This window comes from Bos indicus, chromosome 2 (genome assembly GCF_029378745.1).
Source record: "Bos indicus isolate NIAB-ARS_2022 breed Sahiwal x Tharparkar chromosome 2, NIAB-ARS_B.indTharparkar_mat_pri_1.0, whole genome shotgun sequence".
Taxonomy (NCBI): Eukaryota; Metazoa; Chordata; class Mammalia; order Artiodactyla; family Bovidae; genus Bos; species Bos indicus.
In genome coordinates this window covers 2820451-2831794 of record NC_091761.1, presented here as the reverse complement: position 1 = coordinate 2831794, position 11344 = coordinate 2820451, and the positions used below count along the sequence as shown (strand labels likewise).

Sequence of the window (11344 nt, the reverse complement as noted above, 5' to 3'; positions counted from 1 at the left end):
GGAAGGCTACCTGACATTGATGTTGGGCATCACAGAGGGATTGAAAAATGAATTTGATCAAAAGACCTGAATTGTCCTGCCCCTACCAACAACCACCTTCAAGAATTTGAGCAAATCTTCATTTTCCTCTTTGAGCTTCAGTTTTCTTACTGAAAAACTCTTCTAACCTACAAACCCTACGTACTCTGTAGCAGTGGTTTAATTCTTGGCCAGCACATAAACACTGAAGTTAACAGTATTCTTCTGCTCAGGGAGTAAGCTCCCTGGATAGTTGTTTATTTAATTTATTTCTATACAAATTGTGTAGGACTGCCTGAATAGTGGCCTGGAATGCAACACACACACAAGGTCAGAGACAACAGCCCCTTTGTGACAGAAGTTGATTAGACCTGACCATGGCCAGCCAGCCCCATTCTGGCTGCATTTTTGTCAAATCTCTCTTTATACTCAATATGTTTCCAGGTTCTCTGCTTTTCAAGCTTGCAGTAATTTATCTTGTGCACAGAAAGGGTACAAATTGTGAACTAACTAAATTAGAAATACTCAATTATTGGGAAGCTAACAGAGGAAACCATTGTAGTTGAGAGATGTTATGACCACTGCATCAATAACTCACTTCTCTCACATGACTCACCTTCACAGGATGCCTCCCATCGCACTAAGTACTGATTCTGTTTGTAACCACAACAGGCAGAACAGGATATTTCAGAATCCATGTTCTCTATTCTGTATCCTGAATTTGCAGGTCTGAGCATCTTTTTCATTCTTCTTATTCAATGTGAGATCTCCCTCCAATTTGCTTGAAATCTGAATGCCTTGTTTTATAGGAAGGAGTGGTCACTAAAAACATTGATAGCATAACAAAAGGCAGTCATTAACAGACATTATTTTAGAAATACAAAATCAAGTGGTGGAATATAGAATTTCCTTGAAAATCCCCAAATGTCACTTTGAAGTTTTTCTTTGAAATATTTCTTGTCCTAGTCTACGTAGTATGAATGAACTAATGAAAGAAGAATTAATTACCCTAAGAGTAGCACTGTGCCATCCAGAGACTGGCATTCCAGAAGCTCTGTAGATGAGAACACAGACTCACACTAATTGTAAGTGGAAAGACACTGACCAATAGCATAGGAAAGAGGGGCCCAGTCCAGTGAGCAGAGCATGAACTCCAGAGCACATCACAGTATAGGTTTGTCAGCTTTGTCACTCAGTCACCATATGCTCCAAGCTGCCTAATTGATTTGTGTATTAAGAAATTCATTTGTAAAAGGGATTTACCTTCTTTGGAGGGGTTGTTGTGAGGCTTGAAAAAATTGATACATGCTATGTATATGTATGACATATATACTTGTTAGATTATCCAGGGTAGCTGTGCTTGAAGAAAGTCTCACAACTGGCAGCAAGATGTGATGGTCTATAATGGTGGCCCACAAAAATAAATGTCAAATGATATTTTTGCTATTTATTAAATTGGTACATTTTAAAGGCATTCATTTAAATAATCTCTTTGTCATGCACATTGCAGTGATCAGACTTCTCTTGCATATATAAGCAGTGTTATTACTTATGTGCTATACAAATAGTTGAAGGTTAATTAGCAGTATAACTAAATAGTAATGCTGACAGTCTCCTTCACACAAATTTTTAAAAATCTTCCTCTTTGTAAGAATGTGGGGTTACCACAGAGAGTGCAGTTTGGCTCTTGAACCATTAATCAGATCAGGGATAACTGGTGAGGAGTATAAGGACCCTTTGCAGACTTTGCAAGAAAGTACGCATGACCCAGGGACACCCAGGTGAAATACCAAGAGAGAGGGTGGAGTCAGGGGGTCCTGAAGGACATGAAGGGAAAGAATCTTAGGGAGCAAGAAAAGTTCAGAGGCTGCAGCCTGAACCCTGAACTTCAAAGATAAGGAGACCTTGGGACTAAGATTAGTTCATCCCTTGTTTTTTCTAAGCATGAAGAAAAAACATGCTAAGCATGGCCCCAGCTGGGGCCAAGCAGTGTGATGGTGGTCTAGTCTGACTTGTGCTGGTCTCTCTGGCTAAAGAATTGAGATGGGGGTCAACCATGTAGAAAGCAGCTTCTAACCCATGCCATTTCCCCTGCACTACCAGGAAGCCTTTAGAGGGGCCTTTCCAGGTGTGAATCTCAGTTGCTCTCTCCTGTGTTATTAAAGAAACAGTCTTGAGAAGAGTGAAGTGACCTTTTATTGACCTTGAATCCCATCTGCTATGGTTTGATGACAAACAGAGAGTGCAATCAGTCTTTATCTGCAAAGGGTTAACCTATTTGGGTCTGTGGTTGTTAGTCTTTTACTTTAGATGTTGAACAAAATCCATCATTCTTTCCTTTTCCCACCTGAGCATCTTCTCTCTTCCAGGCACTCTTTTGGTTGTAGAGATCACAGAGATGTACGTCATCCTAGAATAGGAGGTGGCTGACAGTGTTACACACAAGGAGTAGACCGTAGAAGGCAAATGACAATGCCGGCAGCTAATCCCTGTTTCCACTAGAAAGTACGCTCCCACCTACAGAGGTGCCCACCCCCTGCACACCTCCACCACCAGCACTGTCAGTTTGTCAGGCTCTGGTAGGAGCTCTTCCACTTTCCCCTCCTCCACTCCTCCACTCCCTCCCTCTGCCCTCTCTACCATCTACTCTGCTCTCTCCCCTTACTTTTCTTTTTTTGTCTTCTCTTATCTTTTTATATTGTCCTCTCTTTTCTGCCCTTCATTTCTTTCTGCTTTTCAGATTTTTGGTAGACCACTTACACTTGAATCTTCTACTGTCATGGAGCATTTTAAAATAACTTCTATTTTTTTTAAATATTATTATTATTATTTTTTACTTTACAATATTGTATTGGTTTTGCCATACATCAACATGCATCCACCACGGGTGTACACATAAAAAAATAAAATAAAATAAAATAAAAAATAAAAGAACTTCTATTAAATGTCATTTTTAATTTGACTTATTTATTTGGCTTCACGTTGAGGCATGCTGGATCTTAGTTCCCCAACAAGGAATCAAACTTGTGCCCTCTGCAGTGGAAGCACGTGGAGTCTTGACCACTGGACCACCAGAGAAGTCTGAAAGATGAACTTAGGGGACAGATGGGGAGGTCAAGTCTTCTTTCCCTGTTCCTCCTGTCTTCTCTATCTCTCCCTCCAATCCCCTCCCGACCCGGTTCTGTGTCTTTTTCCTTGGAACAAGGCTGGCCATTGTGCCTTCAGTTTACTTCCTCCCACCTGAAGCACTGTGGAACCATCAGTCATCTCCTAGGATTAGGGCCCACCAGAGAACAGACTTGGATACTGGAAGCAAGAAACCCCACACAAGTCTAAGTCACATGATCCAACCAGTCCTGGATAAGACCCTACACAGGGCATTTGGAACCAGATGCTAATTCGCCCATCACTGCTCCTCTTTGGCTCTTTGTGTTTTGAGGACACCACTCTATTGGGAGTTACAGGAAAAGGGGCAAGAAAGCCTGAATCACGCTGGAAAAATATCTTATACTTCAGATATTCACCCTGATTCCCTAAAATCATCAAAGGTGTCAAGGGACATCACAGATAAACCTGGGAAGGGAGAGTACATGGTACTCAAGGGGTTGCTTCGTTTTGCATCTACTGAGAATAAAGCAAGTAAGAAGGGGTGTGCTTGGAGGGAGGCCTTGAACTTAGTCTCTAGTGCACTGGTTTAAGATGGGAGGTAGGTTAATGTAGCCTCTGACTAGAGTCAATTGACTAAGGGGAGAAAAGATCTGTTACTGAACCTCATTAACCACAAGAGTGGGACAAACCCATTATTTTTCTTTTTTTTTGGTTTTAATTTTATTTTATTTTTAAACTTTACATAATTGTATTAGTTTTGCCAAACATCAAAATGAATCCACCACAGGTATACATGTGTTCCCCATCCTGAACCCTCCTCCCTCCTCCCTCCCCATACCATCCCTCTGGGTCGTCCCAGTGCACCAGCCCCAAGCATCCAGTATCGTGCATCGAACCTGGACTGGCAACTCGTTTCTTACATGATATTTTTCTTTTTTTTTTTTAGTTGTATTTTCATCTTTATTGTTTTTTTATTACAATAATTTCCAAAATACTATGAATTTGCTGTTTTAATTTCTTACACAAACTAATCATTACTTTGGAAGGTTTTATATTCTTCTGAAAATTTTTTACATTTTGCCTTTAGGTCACATTTTCAAGTGACTGTTTTTTGAATTCACATTCTAGAAATGAACCTCTGGTTTTCCTCTGCTATGGTTGGAGAATAGACTGTAAGAGACTTTTCCTCTTTGGAACGTTTTGAGGTTTCCTCAAGGCCTAATTATGTAATCATATCAGATTTACACAAATTTTAAAAGTCTGATGATACCATGTGTTAGAGAAGATACAGTACTTAAAATCAAACAACCAAAAAAAGCTTTCTCTTCCAGGACAACTTTTCCATTGTTTTTCTGATTCCTGATTCCCTCATCTACAAAACTGGAGATGACCAGACAATGTGTAACTTTTTTTCCTAACAGTTTGTGGAACTCAATATCAAAGTCTTTCTGCAGTTCCAAAATAGAAATAGATTGACTACAGAGAACAAAAAGAAAGAAAGAAAGATTACTCAGAGGGTTGCAGGAAGTCAGTGAACAGAAAATGTGACATTTGGAATGACTTGTGTAACAGGATACTGGCAAAGTTAACTGAGATGGGAGCAACTGCTCTCAGGAAGCAAAGAGTGAACAAAGGGAAGAGTAAGATATCCAAGTTGGGCTCACTGTATGAAAGTCTAAAATCTATGGGTAAAGAAAATTTGGAGAAAATATTTTAAAACTAGGAAATTCCCAAATATTAGTTGTCATTTATAAACACAGGTGACGTATAGCCTTGGCCTGGAAAACTCCAACAGTGGAGAAGACTGAGATGATCTAGACCTTGAAAAGGGACCCCATGCTGAAGAGGGGTTGTGGTAGGGTCAGAGCCCACTGCAGGTGCCTAGAGGGTGTCTGACCATCTACAAAGACCTGTGGGGACAGCAGAGAGGGGCAGTACTGAAGGGTCTGTAGCAGTGCCACTGAGATCTTCCTCACCCTCTCCTTCAACAGAATCCACATACATGTCATCATAATACTCTTAAAGGGAAGCCATGTTCTCATAGGGCTCAGAAAACTCTCCTTCCTCATGCTCTCAGCCATGCACCAGAGAACAAAGGCACTGATGAGATCAGTGGAAAGACTCTAAGAGTTCAAAGAAGGCAGCTCCCCAAAAAGGGTTCCATCAACCAGGCAGGATTCTCTGACCTGTGGATAAGGAGGACTTTGCTCCAAATCAGGGCACCAGTGAGACGGGGAACAGAACTGCTTGTTCTTCAAGAATAGGCAGTGAGGCAAGGTTATGGTGTCAGGATAAGGACCCAAGGTCATTCTGAATACAGGGGAAAGAGAAAGGAGCCAGCATGTGTTGATGGGTATTACAACATATTGCACTCAACCTTTTCTCATGAAATCCTTACACAAGTCAGAGGTGTACTGATGACCAACTTATTTTCCACTTGAAGTAACTGGGCTCAGAGTTAACAAGCCTGAGATAATCATTAGGACTTGAAGTCAAATTTAAACTCTCTTTGGGCTCCCAAGTCTGTGCTCCTGAGCCACTCCTGGAGTCCCTTGTGCCTATGGCCAGATTGCTTCTGGGGCCTGGTAAGAGAAGAGCTTTCTTGAAGAGTGGGAGTTAGAAGGTTTGTTACCTGCCATCACGGAAGAGAGAACCAGCACACAGGTAAATAGCTGCAGTCAGTAGGAGCCAGTCTAGAATTACACCTCAGAGGCACAATATGTGTTGCAGCTCCTGAATGCTGCTGCAGGTCTGCTGGCTCACTCATTGACATGAAGATGCAGCCAGTTCCCCAGTCCCTGATGACTCTCCTCCTGAGGTTGCTTCCATTCCAGTGGCCACAACTGGGTTGACAGTTCCACCAGCTCCTTTGAAGTCTTCTCATTCAACTCCTTGGACACTTGGACCAGATTCATATGTAGCTCCATAAATAATGGCACCAGATTTTCTGTAGGACACCTTCATCATCAAAAGCGGCTTCCAGGCCATTTCCATAGGATCCAACTGCTTTTTGCAGGTTTCCATTTGTCTTTGCTTTCTTCTACTGCATGCCCATCTTCCCTTACCTACTACCTGCTGAAGCCCTGCTGACCACACATAAAACATCAGATGCAGAATAAATAGCCACACATAAGCTGCTAACTTGCTTTCACAAAGGCATAGGATCAAGTCCCTGTAATCAATCCCTTACTCTTCATCACTCCTAGTGTTTCTACTCCTTATATTGAACTCTGACTGATATTGTCACCATGCACCCCTGCAGAGAATCAGATGGGCACCAATAATGAAAGTCATTCATAGTTACTATAAAGATTTTAAAATATAAAATGCAAATAATGACCTAATCTAATGTCTAGCATATAGTAGGTCCTCAATGATGGTAGCTATCACTGTGTCATTAGGGAACTGGACTATTTCCTTAGTGCCAGGAGCTATTTCCACGTGGATAGAAATACATCATAGTTTTTGGAACCTGAATATGAGATCAAAGACTCTGCACTACAGTTCCCATGATGAGGAGTTTAATTATGAACAATGAGAAGGATAATGCATCTGGATTGCTTGCAGATAGCTAATGACCTGACATTCTAAATATAGCTGCAGTTCCCCAACTGAAAGTCAATCTGCTCTGTGGAAGCAGACAGAAAGCCCCACTGCTGGGCAACATTGGTGAGAACAGCTAGAACAAACATTTTCCTCCTCTCCACTAAATGATAAATCACAGCTGTCAATGAATAAAATATTCAGTCTCAGCAATCAAGCAATGGATTTTTAAGGAGCCCTCCCATTTATCAGGTTGGCTATTGATTGCTTGTGAAAAGTCATTGCATCAGAGGGATAATGAATGGGAGAGTAGAGCTCCACCACACAAGATGAACTGGTTGATAAGCTTGCCTTCAAGAACTTGATAATATTTAAATGTGTCCCCTTTATTTAAAGAATTTATCATAAATATAACCGCATGCCATTGGATTTACAATAGTTAATAACAGGTGTGTAAAGCAAGAAACAAATGCTGATTAAAGGAATCCAAGCCAGTCGCCCAAAAAGCACCCCTTACCCAGAGCCCTAGGCCTCTGATGGAAACATGATACCGCTTTCATATCAATAATGTGGTCCAGTCAGCAGTTGGGATTGCACATCTGAGAAGTTCCTCAAATCCTAGACAAATTAGATATTGTTTCATTCATTCAGTTCCCCTTCCTCTTTTTTTTCCTTTTTTTTTTTTTTTTTGGTCTTGGAACGTGATTTTACTTGTCTGAAGAGTTTAATGAGTTGGTGTGCTCAGTTCAGTTCAGTCGCTGAGTCGTGTCCGACTCTTTGCAACTCCATGAATCGCAGCACACCAGGCCTCCCTGTCCATCACAAACTCCCAGAGTTCACGCAGACTTAAGTCCATCGAGTCAGTGATGCCATCCAGCCATCTCATCCTCTGGCGTCCCCTTCTCCTCCTGCCCTCAATCCCTCCCAGCATCAGAGTCTTTTCCAATGAGTAAGCTCTTTGCATGAGGTGGCCAAAGTACTGGAGTTTCAGCTTCAGCTGAACTTCATTCCCTCCAAAGAAATCCCAGGGCTGATCTCCTTCAGAATGGACTGGTTGGATCTCCTTGCAGTCCAAGGGACTCACAAGAGTCTTCTCCAACACCACAGTTCAAAAGCATCAATTCTTCGGCACTCAGCCTTCTTCACAGTCCAACTCTCACATCCATACATGACCACAAGAAAAACCATAGCCTTGACTAGACAGACCTTTGTTGGCAAAGTAATCTCTCTGCTTTTGAATATACTATCTAGGTTGGTGATAACTTTCCTTCCAAGGGGCAAGCATCTTTTAATTTCATGGCTGCAATCACTATCTGCAGTGATTTTGGAGCCCCCAAAAATAAAGTCTGACACTGTTTCCCATCTATTTCCCATGAAGTGATGGGACTGGATGCCATGATCTTCCATGATCTTCATTTTCTGGATGTTGAACTTTAAGCCAACTTTTTCACTCTCCACTTCCACTTTTATCAAGAGGTTTTTAGTTCTTCTTCACTTTCTGCCATAAGGGTGGTGTCATCTGCGTATATGAGGTTATTGATATTTCTCCTGGCAATCTTGATTTCAGCTTGTGTTTCTTCCAGCATTTCTCATGAGGTACTCTGCATATAAGTTAAATAAGCAGGGTGACAATATACAGCCTTGACGTACTCCTTTTCCTATTTGAAACCAGTCTGTTGTTCCATGTCCAGTTCTAACTGTTGCTTCCTCATCTGCATACAGATTTCTCAAGAGGCAGATCAGGTGGTCTGGTATTCCTATCTCTTTCAGAATTTCCCACAGTTTATTGTGATCCACACAGTCAAAGGCTTTGGCATAGTCAATAAAGCAGAAATAGATGTTTTTCTGGAACTCTCTTGCTTTTTCTATGATCCAGCGGATGTTGACAATTTGATCTCTGGTTCCTCTGCCTTTTCCAAAATCAGCTTGAACATCAGGAAGTTGATGTGCTAGCGAATGTTTAAAAACTGGCTCTCACAGGGGGTGGGGTGGGGGGAAATCCCTTGTTTGTATTGTTTGCCACATGTGTGCTCTAAGTATTGATACTTCCACTGTACATGACTTTAAGTATCAATGTGATATCACTGAACACAGAGTTGGGAAGAAATAGTAGCAATGGACTCTGTTGCATCAGTATGAACAAACTCCAGTACACTCGGGTGCCATGTCCAGCACCTTCCTAACACCATCTCAACGGTATTGTCTCTGTTTGTGTCCTGGGAGTCAGTTCTACCTGTAAATTAAAAAGTGGGTGGCTATGACCCCTACCTTTCCTGAATTCCATTTATACCATACCTTCTGCCAAGAAACCTTATTCGGTGTCTTATTTGCACAAAGATTCAAAAACATAAAAATTAAATGAATTGTCTCACCCAGGAAGGTTTGAACTACAAAAATGAGGATGTATAAAACACCTTGGCATTCTGAGATCAAAAAATAGTGGTGGTCTTTCCTAGGTTAAAAAAAAAAAAGTAGACTTTTTTAGATGACTTCTGTATTAAGCATGGAGGATTCAACATGTGTGTCTGCTTCATCACTCTGCTTAACAGGGGTCATCATCCTCTTTGTACTCACATCATAAGAACTTCTCCTTATCAACCTAAACCCAGCTCCCTCACAGCCAGTCTTTTCTGGAGATAGATATTAACCCAGGGTTTAGATGTTTTTATTGTTAATGACGAATGCTCTAAGGTAGTGCTCTAAATTATCCTTATCCTGGAGTTATCATTTTTGAGATAGAAATGTGGTTCTAAGATATAGTAACTAAAGAGGTAATACAGCATAGTTGTCAAAAGTGAAAAATATACAGTTACCAGTTCTTGGATAATTACTTCATTGTATCAGTTTCCTATTCTGTGAAATGGAGATGAATTTAGTAATTGCATGCAGCAGATAATGTCTGTTGGTTGACCTGATAGACATTCCAAATTCTTGTTCTCTCTTATTGCAGTTCATCCCACTGGGATGAGAAAGAATCTGAGAAAAAGAAATGCATAGTTTTTCAGCCTTTCTTGATGAAAGGATAGCCCTATTGCACGGTTTTGGCCATAACATGGAAGCAGAAGTTTCCTTGCATCTCCTGGAAAGGGTTTTACTCTGTCTGATGCAGCCAGCAACAACTTATCCTTCCTGTCTTGAATCAAATGAATGCTTGTGGGAGCAGCATTAGTCACTGTGGGAGCATGGGGTAACAGGCACTTAGAAAAGTCCAAGAGAATTACAGAGAGCCTTGAAACAGAAGTCAGGAATACTCTTCAGATTTCCCAGATACAGGATGAAAAAAAATCCCTAACTTGATTAAGTCACTCTGTATCCAGGTTTTTCTCTTATCTTAGCATTCCTAATAATAGACTACTTGACAGAAATTTGTGGAGTTTATGTGAAATGATACTTGAGTGCTTAGCACACTGCCTGACAAATAGAAGGCACTACAGAGTGTACATTATTATTTATTACTTTCAGTCTATCATTATTCATTATTACACAGGACCAATGCCTTCTACTACATCCCTGACAACATCTAACATGGCCAAGTGCATCAAGGTAAGGATTGCATTTGATGCCACAATCTATGCCTTGGAGGAATTTTCAGGTTTAATAAAGACATAATCATATGCATATATAACAATCTCAAGGCATTTAAAGGCAATGATTAACTGTATAAGCATTTGGTTCAGGAAAGCACTTGTAGGACTTCTGAAAAGGAAAGATCCCTGTGTGGAGTGGTCCAGGGAGACATCCTGAGGAAGGTTGGTCTTACAGTGGGCCTGAATGGCAATGTCAGAGTGGGCTGCAGGTATTGGAAGTGTACACCGATGGAGGTTTCTCTGGGGAAACGTCCATAAGACTCTAATAATGTCTGCCCAAAAAGGTGCTGTTGGCTCCTGCCAATCCTCTTCACCTCGAGTACTCATCCCCAGCTCCTGCTGCCCTTTTCTCCAGAGAATCACCCTTGGCTGATAGAAACTGTCTGATTGGGAGATTATGTCCCCTCCCATATGGGCAGCTCACAGCTAATGACCGACTGAGAAAAGTCTGCTCCTTCTCTAATTGCACTCTGTGGTCCAGTCTCCACTCCAGAACTCCCTGTGGGATCAGGCTGAAGTCAGACTCCACCTGAGACCACATCTTTGTTTAGCTCCATGCCTTGTTCTATCCTTCTTCCTTCATCTTCTTTCTCCTGAGATCACTCTCTCAACAAATCAAGTGCATGTGACTCTCTGTCTCAGGATGTTCTTCTGGGAACACTGAGCTGGCTCATTGCAGTTATTAAATTGAGAAATGTTGAGCAAGTGATTGGAGCAATAGTAGCTTCATGTACTCATTTGCTTATTCATTTGTTCATTCTTTCAATAAACCCATGTTGAGCAACTGCTGTAGGTTCACTGCACAGGCATTTATGAAGCAGAGCAAAGACATGATCTGTGTCTTCCACAGACTAGCAGATAAAAGTAACCATCAGTGTCCTCTGTCCATGGGACTTCCCAGGCAGGAATGCTGGAGTGGGTTGCATTTCCTTCTTCAGGGGATCCTCCTGATTCAGGGATCAAACCCAGGTCTCCTGCATTGCAGGCAGATTCTTTATTGCCACACCACCAGGGAAGCCCCATAATAGTAACCAAGCCACAGTGAAACAGAACAGGAGTAAAGTCATGGGCCAGAGGCACACAGGCTT

At 41.5% G+C, this 11344-nt stretch overlaps 1 non-coding gene across 1 annotated transcript; it reads left to right on the top strand.

The window, feature by feature from the left end:
* Window positions 1-1515: 1515 nt before the first annotated feature.
* Window positions 1516-1645, top strand: LOC139179165 (small nucleolar RNA SNORA19). Its single transcript, XR_011563595.1, has one exon. It is a non-coding gene; the product is annotated as a small nucleolar RNA SNORA19 (small nucleolar RNA).
* The last annotated feature ends 9699 nt before the right edge of the window (window positions 1646-11344 follow it).